General features: G+C 48.6%; 1 protein-coding gene and 1 pseudogene across 1 annotated transcript in view; both read left to right on the top strand.

The window, feature by feature from the left end:
• The window catches only part of SORCS2 (sortilin related VPS10 domain containing receptor 2), a 585,200-nt gene that overhangs the window by 410,756 nt on the left and 164,537 nt on the right, over window positions 1-9,907 (top strand). The window lies entirely within an intron of this gene.
• On the top strand, window positions 2,433-3,679 carry LOC102502546 (SWI/SNF-related matrix-associated actin-dependent regulator of chromatin subfamily E member 1 pseudogene; annotated as a pseudogene).

Here is a 9,907-nt window from a genome sequence, read left to right as displayed (position 1 = left end):
GCGCTCGTCAGACAGACGAGAGACAGACAGAAAGTGAGAAATCACCCCCCAGGAGGGATGGCCACGCCACAATCCCTTCTCCTCCATCCTCTCGGGATCTTGGGCACGCACGCACACGCGCCCGGCGTGAGTTTTAAGCCACTGGGTTCAGGACGCGAACCGCGGTCGAATACATGGGAGTCCAGCGACATAGCCATTACGCTAACTGCTGGTCCCTGCATAGTCTTTTCATGTTATGTATTTCCATGAACCGTTGGCAGGTCCTTGGTACCATTGCTGGATATCATTCTCGAAAGACTCCGAAGACCTTTCTGGGCAGAGAAGGCGCCTCGCTGTGATGGTGGTGCTGCTGTGGTGGATGCTAGTCCCTGGCACTTACCTGAGCCCAACTCTGAGCACCCAGGCCGCACGTCCAGTCCCCAAAACAGCTCTAGGGGCTGGAACCACTTTTATCCCTACTCTGAGATGGAGAAACGGAGGCCCGGGAAGCAGGGCTTGAACCAAGGCATGCTGGCTCCAGGTCCCATGTTCTTCCTTCCAGGGGACACTGTTTGGACTGTAGCACTGGGGGCAGATACAGGGGAGTGACAGTGAAGTAGATTCAGCTGGAAATTAAGAACAACCTCTGAGCCAGTGCTCTGAGCAGCTACAGATGTTCAGCGCTGATGGGCTGCCCTGAGAGGTAGTGCAGGCAAGGGCTGGACAGCCTCTGCGCGGAATATTATTGTAGTGAGTCCTGGTCTCAGCTATCTCCCAGCTCCCTCGGGAGGGATTTCTAGACCTTGGTGTCAGTCTGGATTAGAAGAAGAGAGCTAAGGTTTTTAGATAATTTTTGGTCTTCTAGATCCTTTGCTGGGTCATAGCTTCCCAAACGTCACATTTGGCAGACCTGTGATCTTGGCCAAATTTCGGTCTTCTCTTCCGACAGTCAGGACTGTGGTGCCTACGTGGTCAACTTGGTTTCTTTGCTGGCTTTATAAACCTGCCAGCCCTGTCCTGGGGTACAGTGAGGTGAGGCAGGCCTGGGTGCTACTCTGAGGAGTTTATGTCCCACTGGGTACTGTTGTCAGGACTAGAGATGACACTGGTGTGGAGCAGGTGTCTGGTTCCTGGGGTACGCATTAAGCTAAGGTGGCCCCAGGGCCTGGTAGCAGAAAAGCCTACGGGGTTTTCCTAGAGACCCATGTTGCCTGGGTCATCTGCATCCCATGTTCTGGGTCCCCCCAATACCCCCTTGGCCCCTGTGGCACGCACATCACCTCCCTGGAGAGAGGGTGGAACAGCACCGCGGGCTGAACTGGGGCATTGGCCCATCCCCTGTCACTTTGAAAATATGAACTGGCCTGTCAGGGAGGATCTGTCCTGCTCTGGGGCCTGCAGATGACAGGGCCGAGCTGCACCAGGTGCTCTGAGCTGCAGGCACCCCTTCCCAGAGCACCCTGTTTTCATGAGCCCACCTATCCCAGGGAATTTGTTTTAAAGACTCAATTTGTCATCTCAGTAGCAACAACAAAAAGATGAATATCTTTTCTAAACAACAAAACACACTTTATCGGGTCTTTAAAACCAATTTCTCTAACGGTGGAAAGTGGTCCTGTAGGATTTGTCAGAGCCCTGGAGACAGAGTTTTCTGTCTGTTTGACGGCTCATGGTGTCCTTTGTCCTCCAGTCCCTGGGTCCCCCGAGAGAAGAGAGCAGCAGGCATTAAAGTGAGAAATGCCGCCCCATCTGCGTCCCTCTGAATAAGAAAATGGCTTGTTAGCGAGATGGCCTTTGTGGTTGGCAAAATTCTTTTTGTTGTCTCAGCAGCCAAATCGCATCCAGGTCCCATTTCTCAAGTGTCACATCGGAGCTGGCTTTGGGCTGGAAATGTCTCAGATGAAGCCAGGTGTGTTTCTTTAGGCCAGTGAGCACTTGGCTACTGGTTTGGGTTTATATCAGAAGAAAGGCTGTGTGTATATGAATATATATATATTTGTGTGTGTGTGTGTGTATATATATATATACATACAAATATTTGTGTGTATGCATATACACATATGTATATGTACATACACATATTTGTATGTGTGTATATACACATGTGTGTGTGTATACATATCTATCTCTATCTATCTATCTCTCGCCATAGGGTGTATGTGCTTGCTGGAGAGAGACAGAAAGAGACAAGGAAAGGGAAAATGAGAAATCAACCCGCAGGGAGGATGACCACACTGCAATCACTTCACCTCCATTCTATCGGGATTTGGGGCATGTATGTACATGCGCCTAGCATGATCTTCAACCTGCTGTGTCTGAGACTAGAACCACAATCGACTGTGCGGGAATCCAGCACCTCGGGATAAAGGAAGCTGAGCCAGAGCTGTGGGCGGTTTTGCTGCCCGCCGTGTCTCAGATTCATTCTTAAGGTACTGAAAACTTAATCTTCCAAAATGTCAAAAAGACCATCTTTTGCCCCACCTCCCACCCCAGCTCCTGCAACACCAGTGCCCAGCACACAGGGTTTGTGGGGTACAGTCCACATACAGGGTTTGTGGGGTACAGTCCGTACAGTCATCTCGCCCACAACTCCAGGCTGGGAGGAACCCGGGCACCACAGCCTGGTCATGATGTCCTCGGGTATTATGATTCTGAAACCCTCAGAGCCCCCAGACAAGCCGCTGATGCCTTACATGAGGCACGGCAGAAAGCTCTGGGACCAAGTAAAGTCTTCCAAGCCCGACCTGAAACGGCGAGATCATGTGGCGAGATCTCACTGACGGGAAACAAGGATATTTACCTGAATACGAAGCAGGAAAGACAGAGCACGGTGCATCTGTGAAGGCCTGTCACAGTTCCCCCACCGACCTAGCTTACATAAGTGCAAAAAGTCTGCAGAAGCCGCTTTGGAGGAAGAAAGTAGACGGACACAGTCTCGCGTGGGGAAAGGAGAACCTTACGTGAGCATCCGGCCTGCTGAAGATCCAGGTGGTGGTGACGGTGGCTTCTCCATGAAGCACACAGTCACCGCCCGCTTCCAGAGGACCCACGCCTCATCAGCGAGATCCTTGGTGAGTGTGGTGCCCGACGTCCGGTCAGTCATTGCAACAGCCAGAATGCAGGTCCTAGAAGGGCAGATCCAGTCCTTAACGGGTCATGAGCAAAAACTAGAAGTTGAACTTCTAAATAGAAAGCCAACACCAGGAAAAGCAGGGAAATTCTGGAAAGCACAGATTCATTTAACAATGAGCTTCAAAGGCTGTGCGGGCTGAAGGTAGAAGTGATATGGAGGAAACCGCAGTCGAGATTGTACAGGCAGGGGAACAGGCCTGCAAAAGGCAAGAGGGACAGGAGGAGACGGCGGAGCAAGCAGGGTGTAGTCAGAGCAGCCCGGTCCTAAGAGCAGGCGGCCAACAGAGCCGAGGAGAAGGACAGTGAGAGCCTGCCCTGGCGACAGCAGACACATGTCAGAGATGACAGACAGCCAACCGATGGGGAAGAAGGCACATCTACTCCTGAGGACGAGGAGAGTGGGCAGGAGGGGTCGACAGCCTGGTGGAGGAGGGAAGCAGTGGTTGTAACTCTGGCTGAGAGCAATAGTACAGCAGTGGAGGAGCTGCCAACAGACCCATCCCAGAAGATGAGGAAAAAGAATAAATATTGCCTTGTCTTATGTGTTCTAGATACTTTTTTTAAATGAGAAAGTGTGTCTTGGTTTTAATGGTGTTACGTAATTTGTGTGTGTGTATATATATATTTATCCATACCACACCACCAAAGGCTTTGGACCATGAAGCATCGGGAGCCAGACAGCTGCCTCCTGCCTTTTGTAAGCATTGTGAAGTGGCTCTTTTCTCCTCCGGATCTTGTTTCTAGCCCTTAACTGCTGAAAGCCTCAGAATTTAGATCAAGAAAAACCCACCTCTTACAGAGAATTATCCTTTGATGCTGCAGAATCTCCTCTTACACACGCCTTCCTAGAGCTCACGCGGGTGCTTACCGAAGCCATAGCTTTACACCTCCCAGTTCTCCCCAACAGCTTCCTGAAAGCCTCTCTCATTTACTTCTGCAAAGAGTAACTTCTTGAAAATGTAATCATGTAGGATTATGTTTCTGTTTCCTTTCCCTTTTTTGTTTGTAATCAACATCAGCTACCAAGAGTCATAAGGAGTTGAGTGTGACCTGCAGCTAACTACACTTAGATCGCACGGATCCCGAACAGTCTCCGTAGTTAGAGTAGTTACTAGCTTATGAAATCGTCATTAAAGTGAACACGGCACCCAGATACATTATCTGTGCTGCTTTGTGTTATAGCTAATACTGAGTATGTTCTGGTAAACTCATCCTTCCTGTACAGAAAATTCATTCCTTTTTACCAGGTTTTCCAAAGAATAGATCACAAAGCTTAAGGAATTGAATCTTCTTGTAATGAGCTAGATCATTTCAAAATGGTTAGCCCATTTCAGAAGAAAAACAACTGGGAATTAATAAGTTCATCTACTTGGAATTGCTTTACGGTGATCAAAACATCTAAAACCTCAACTCAGGACCCCATAGATGGGAGCCTACCTTTTTGATAAACTCTTCTTGGTAAAATCTTGGAAGCTAGAAGCAAGACAGTTTGTGACACGTATGCTTCCCAAAAAGTAGACTCGAGATAGTTTGTGACACATATGCTTCCCAAAAAGTAGACTCAATTTTTACTAAGTAGCAAAAGTAGTATAGGTTTCTAAAATGTAATTAAAAAAAAAAAAAAGAATCCAGCACCTTAACCACCATGCCACCTGCTAGCCCTCGAAAGGCTGTATTTTAACCTGGACTCTGTGTGGGTGTCTAGTCATAGGTGGAGATCACTACATTTGTCCTAGGGTGGCATGTTGGGGGGGACCTGAGGAACTAGCCTTCCAGAGCACTTCGGCTAGATGCAGACAACTAGGACCCAGGTAGAATCGGCAGGGTACTCTGAGGAGCAAGGTTTCTTCCATGGTGGGGGAACCTGCCCCCCTGGCCATGTGCTGGGGGGTACACATGGGCTTGCCTGCCTGCAGTGGGATTGTAAAATGTCTGTGTAGATGCATTTTGTATCTTTTTTGGAACGGCGGTGTTGGACATGTCTTCAAAGAAAGCCCGGGTGGGTCCTGGCCTGGAAAAGGAAGGGAGCTAGTAGAGAAAACGGGCATATTCCTTCATTCAGAGGCTCACACGTGGTATGAGCACAGCTTCGTGGATGTGTTTTGCTTTTTCACTTTTGTTCTATTCTGTCTCTGAGCTCAGAACAGGGAGCTACTACCTGAGCCCCGGTTGGGACACTTGACCGAGGACATAGGGGCTGAGCTGGTTGTCAAGGGGTCTTTGGCAATTCAGAGAAAAGTGGATACGCATGTGGGAAGGGAACAGCATGTGCAAAGACACAGAGGGCCTGTTTCAGAGATGGTGAGTCTCTCAGCAGTCCTGGTGCTCAGGGCTTGTGGGAAGTGGTCAGCCAAGGAAAAGGTTGATTAGATGGTGAGCACTCGTCACGGTCGTGTTAAGAGTTTGGGCTTTTCCTGGTAGGAGTCTGCAGATTGTACCTGGAGGGCCAGTTAAGAGACCATTGCAATAACCCGGGGGTGAAATACAGCATTAAGAGCGAGGTTGGAGAAGTTCAGAGACTTAGGGTATGGAAGATGTGGTAGGCGCTGCCAGTTGTGTGCTCCCTTGGGCTAAGCACTATGTTAACCAATTTGCATGTACTGGGTTGTTGGAAAAGTCGTGACATAATTTCTGGTTTGCTATGCAAAAATGCATTGTGACTTTTCTGGTGACCTAATAGTAATACTCATAATGACGTAGGTAGTGGAAGTATTAGTATTCCCATTTTTCAGAGTAGAAGCTGAGGCTCAGAGAGTAACATGTCTAAGGTCACACGGCTGGGGAATGGCAGAACAGATGTGAACCAAGGCGCCAGGGTCTGTCTGATATCTTAACCACACAAATGTGGAGACTCGGGGCTCTGTGTGTAAACCTGGGGCTTCACGGTTCACTGCCTGGGGTACCAAGTGATGGTGCCATTGGAGGGGCAAGGGTACACAAAAAGGAAAGAGCTGGAAGAGGCATTTATAAATGAAAACTAAGAGTGGGAATGGCTATTCATTGCTGTTTCAAAGGCCCACCTCTTTTGCTTTTGATTAATTTTTTATTTGCATTCAATCACTATAAATATTTTTTCTTTAGAGATTTTTGCTATAGGGTGTGTGCACTCACCAGAAAGACAGAAAGAGACAGAGAGACAGAAAATAAGAAATCAACCCCCAGGGGGAATGGCCACAGCGCAATCCATTCTCCTCCATTCTCCTCTCGGGATCTTGGGCACGCACACACATACACTTGGCGTGAGTTTAAACCACGAGGTCCGGGACTCGAACTGTTGTTGACTACATGTGAATCCAGTGACATAAGCATTACACCATCTGCTGGTCCCTCACTATACATCTTTACAGTGTACAGTATGGTTTTTACAGCATGAATACAGTGTATATTAGTCAAATCAAAGATATTACCATATATCATCAACAGATAATTTTCATTTTTGTGTCCATTAAACATCTTGTTTGTTTTTACCCCGTCCCCTCCTTCCTACCCTGTATTGCACACCTGTCCCCATACTGTCTCTAGTATTTACAGTTGGCCTCCCTGCTAGTAGCCCTTCTGATCTTTCAGCTCTGCTACAGAGTGCAGATACTCAGTATATACTAAGCGTGGACATAGGTTCATCTCTTTAAGTCAGATAAAGCAAGCGAGTGCATTAGTGGCACAAATACGCTGCCAGGGAGTCAGCCTCATTTATTAGGACAAATGTTAAACCAAAAACATGACCTTCTCCAGCGATTTGTCCCAACATAAAATAATGACTAATTTGAATTTAAATATGTGATGGAAAATTATGCTCGATCCCTTCTTCTGGAAAGGATTCGGGGTGTTTGATTACCAAATGAGTCATGAATATTCATAGTTGTGCTTTAATCTTGCCGATTAGATTCTCTTTGTTATTTGCTAACTTTGAGAAGGCAGGGGTTTAGGAAGACTTGGGAAGGTAGCTTGTATATTATTAAGTCCTCACCTTGGATGATGAAAAGAAGTTCCTCAAGGCCAAGGAAGATCTGGGTGCCTGAGCACCCCGCGTGGACTCTGCCCTCAGGAGCTGGGGTGGGACATTGGGCGCCATGAAGCATTTTCCCTCGCTTAGTCACATTCAAGCTTCAAAAACTACTGAATGAAGGAGGTAGGTCAACATCCCCGTTTCTGAGTTGTGGAAACTGAGGCTCAAAAGGGGAAGGTCACGTGACTAATCAGAAATAGGGATGGGCTCACCCCAGCCCCTGGAGACCTCTAATCATCCCTAGGATCTGCAAAGCTCACTGAGCTCTAGCTTCATGACGTCCCTAGGCACAGGGACGTCCCCCAGCCCAGCAGGTTCACAGCAAATGTTTCCACTTGTGAGTTGATTTCACTTGCGCTCTAAAAGTGCAGAAAACGGTATTTCATGTCCCTTTCATGTCCAGCGGTTTAAGAGTAGATAACCAAAGAATGAACAGCAGCTCTTTTGACATTTGGTTTCATATGGCAGACCCCAACTGTGGTGCGTAGAATAACCTCCCACCCATCGCCCTGAGAAATCCATGTCATAATCCTTCCAATCTCCAATCCATATGATAATCCCTCTTCCTGATGTGGCAAAAAATAGTCTTGGATTATTCCTGAGGGCCCAATCAGTCCCACAGTTTTTTGTTTATAGTTTTTTTTATAGGGTACATATGCTCGCTGGAGAGAGAGACAGAGACAGAGAGAAGGAAAGTCAAAATCATCCGCCAGGGGGGTTGGCCATGCCACAATTGCTTCTTCTCCAGTCTTCTCTTAAGATTTTGGGCACATATGTACAGGAGCCCAGCACAATTTTCGACCTGCCAGGTCTGGGACTTGAACCACAGTCAGCTGTGTGGGAATTCAGCACCTTAACCACTATGCTAACTGCTGGCCCCATAAAAGCCTCTTTCTGGGCTTTGGATAAAGGGGGAAGTGATTTTGGAAGAATGGTTGGAGGATGCAAGTCCCTGGCTTTGAAGCTGGAGGAAGGGGCGGTGAGCCAAGGAATGCAGGCGGCCTGTCCAAGCTAGCGAAGTCAAGTAAACGGATCCCCCCAGCTCCCAGGAGGATCACAGACCTGCTCGGCCAGCACCTTAATTTTAGCCCAGTAATGCTCATGTCAGACTTCTGGTGTCTAGATTGCAAGATAAAACATTTGTCTTGGGGACCAGCAGTTAGCGTAATGGCTATGTCACTGGACTCCTATGTAGTTGACCACGGTTCGCGTCCGGGACCCGGTGGCTTAAACTCACACCAGGCGCGTGTGCGTGCATGCCCAAGATCCCAAGAGGAGAATGGAGGAGAAGGGACTGCGGTGTGGCCATCCCCCGGGGGGCAATTTCTTGCTTTCTGTCTCTCTGTCTCTCTCTGTCTTTCTGGTGAGCGCATGTGCCCTATAGCAAAAACCTCTCCAAAAAATTTTTTGTCTTTTTTTAAGCCTCTAAGTTTGTGGCAATTTATTATGGAAACAATAGAAAACAAAAACAAAAAGTATCGCCCCATTTATTTAAGCATGAGTTGTTTAGTCTTTAAGTTAAAGAAAATACCTTCTTTGCAAGATTTCTGGCAGATTTACATCCTGAAGTGGATTTGGTTCTCAAGTGGCCATGTTGTCCCCCAGCATGCTCAGGGATTATCCGTGTCCACAGGTCTGTCCTCAGTTAGGTGACTGAAGCTGGAAGGTGTCCCATCACAGGATGGTGCAGTGAGATGGGGCCCAGCTCCCTAAGTCACATCCCAGGCTCTCTGCCCCTTCTTCATTTTTCCAAGTCCCTTTCTTCCCTTTTCCTCCTCCGTCTTCCTTGGGCCAAAGCAGTGCACAGTTCAGAGACGTTCTGAGCACCCTTCCTGCCCCCTCTGTCTCCTGACACTAGGGTGTTTCCCCAGCCTGAGTCTTCTCCCCAACTTCATCAGAGCCATTGTCCCTGTTTTACAGCCACGAGCTGTCCAGCCAGAGCTCCAGAGCCAGGATGGGACTGGATGAGGGCAAGAGCCAGGGCTGTCTCCCTCCAAGCCTGGTGTCTCCTCAGCGCCCTGGGGCCATCAGGGTGAATCGAGGGGCAGTTCTGCAGGGAAGAAGGATGCTTCCTGCTCAGCCTGATGGGGCTGGCAGGTGGCGTGGTGGTTAAGGTGCTGGACTCCCACATGGTCGACCACGGTTTGAGTCCCGGACCTGGTTGCTTGCTTTCTCGCTTTCCTTCTCTCTCTCACTGGTCAATAATAATTTAATAATTTATTAAAAATAAATAAATAATTCTTAATAAAACAAAAAAGACAGCCTGACCTATTAAATGAAACACTTGTGGTCCTAGGCCAGGGAAGAGCAGGTTGTCATCCTACCTCGGACCCACTGTGGGGCTGGCACCCACCCCATCCAGCCCTTTGCACCTCTCTGAGGCTCTTGCCAGCAGTCTCTTGGAATTCTGGCTCACAAGGATTAAAGACGATGCTGGGCAGTGAGAAGGGGCTTCGTTTTCAGGAAAACCCAGACCCTTCCCCATCACCCTTGAGGAGCCTCCAGGGCTTGCTCCAGCGGCCCTGGGGTACCTTGGCCTGTCTCCGGCCAGTCCCTGGCACACAGATGCGTGGGCGTCCTGCAGGCGTCCTGCTGCCCTTCACTCAGCCACGCCTGTGCTTACCTGGATTACGCTTCCCTGTGCCTGCGTGTCAGGCTCCCCGGGACATTCGGGACCTCTTCAAAGGACTATACGGGGCCATTGCAACCGACCAGCAGAAAAAATCCTAGCAGGTCACAGATGAGAAATAATAAAAAAAAAAAAAAGCCCCTTTAAACGGGCACAACAGC

Source organism: Tupaia chinensis, unplaced genomic scaffold, assembly GCF_000334495.1.
Source record: "Tupaia chinensis unplaced genomic scaffold, TupChi_1.0 Scaffold000384_1, whole genome shotgun sequence".
NCBI lineage: Eukaryota > Metazoa > Chordata > Mammalia > Scandentia > Tupaiidae > Tupaia > Tupaia belangeri.
The sequence above is the reverse complement of the archived record's forward strand: the minus strand, read 5'-3'. Positions and strand labels throughout refer to the sequence as shown.